At 36.1% G+C, this 1133-nt stretch overlaps 1 protein-coding gene across 1 annotated transcript in view; it reads left to right on the forward strand.

The window, feature by feature from the left end:
- OTOGL (otogelin-like) overlaps positions 1-1133 on the forward strand; it is a 164205-nt gene that overhangs the window by 26581 nt on the left and 136491 nt on the right. The window lies entirely within an intron of this gene.

Below are 1133 nucleotides of genomic sequence, written 5' to 3' on the forward strand. Positions count from 1 at the left end.
AACAGGTGTGGTCTAAATGTTTTACATAAGCAGCATGGACAGAATACAGTGGGTCTTAAACGTTTTTGTGCCACTGATCCCTTTTGGGAGTCTGGAGATATCTATACATCCTTTATCAGAACAATGTTTGCAATGCACACACACACACACACACAGAGACACAAAAGATGACAAAGGGAACTAATTATAATGAAATAGTTATTAAAATAATTAAAGAAATGAATTTCTAATATATCTGTGCCTTTTAATCATGATTGTCAAATCTAATAACATAGTAATGAGTGTAAACAATATTTTGTGATATATGTAACAATCATATGGGAAATAAAAATGTGATGATATGAAAAAATGAGATAGGGGACATGTTGATGACAGAGTCACATTACTGCTAAGAACATTCTGATGTGTTACCTATATGCATAATTGAAGGACATGCTAAGTTGCAGTTGGAGATTAGTGAAAATAAACACGTAATATTTCTTCTATCCAAGGTATCAGACTCCTGCTTCTCTCCCAGATTAAGAGCAGCAAGAATAGGTGGTTGTCTAGATAATAAATTCAGTGACAGTCATCATACTGTATTCATCATTGTAGAACTTACCATAAATTATCCATTGTTGAAGTAAAATCCCCTTTTTTGTTTTTTAAGTGACATGATTTTTTTTTTAGTGATTATGCATATTCATGGGGTACAAAAGCTGACTGTTACCACCTGTTCCCAAGATGTAATGATTAAATCAATACTATCAACATGCTCATTACCACAAAGTGCAATTATTCCCTGTGTCTCCCACCCAATTACTCCCCAACCCTCCCCACCCGCACCTGGCAACCCTAGGTATGCTCTCTCCCTCTGCAAGTCCAACGCACCACTGTGGTCTTTCTTTCCTTCGTTCTTTCTCTTTTAGCTCCCACTTATGAGTGAGGACATGAGGTATTTTTCCTTCTGTGCCTGACTTATTTCACTTAACATAATTTTCTCCAAGTTCATCCATCTTGCTGCAAATGGCAGAATTTCATTGTTTTTAATGGCAGAGTAGTATTCCACTGTATATTACGTTTTCTTTATCCAGTCATCTTTTTTTTTTTTTCCTTTTTGTCTTTTTCGTGTCCGGCAACGGATCGCAACCCTC

Source organism: Galeopterus variegatus, unplaced genomic scaffold (assembly GCF_000696425.1).
Source record: "Galeopterus variegatus unplaced genomic scaffold, G_variegatus-3.0.2 Scaffold1692, whole genome shotgun sequence".
NCBI classification, from domain to species: Eukaryota; Metazoa; Chordata; class Mammalia; order Dermoptera; family Cynocephalidae; genus Galeopterus; species Galeopterus variegatus.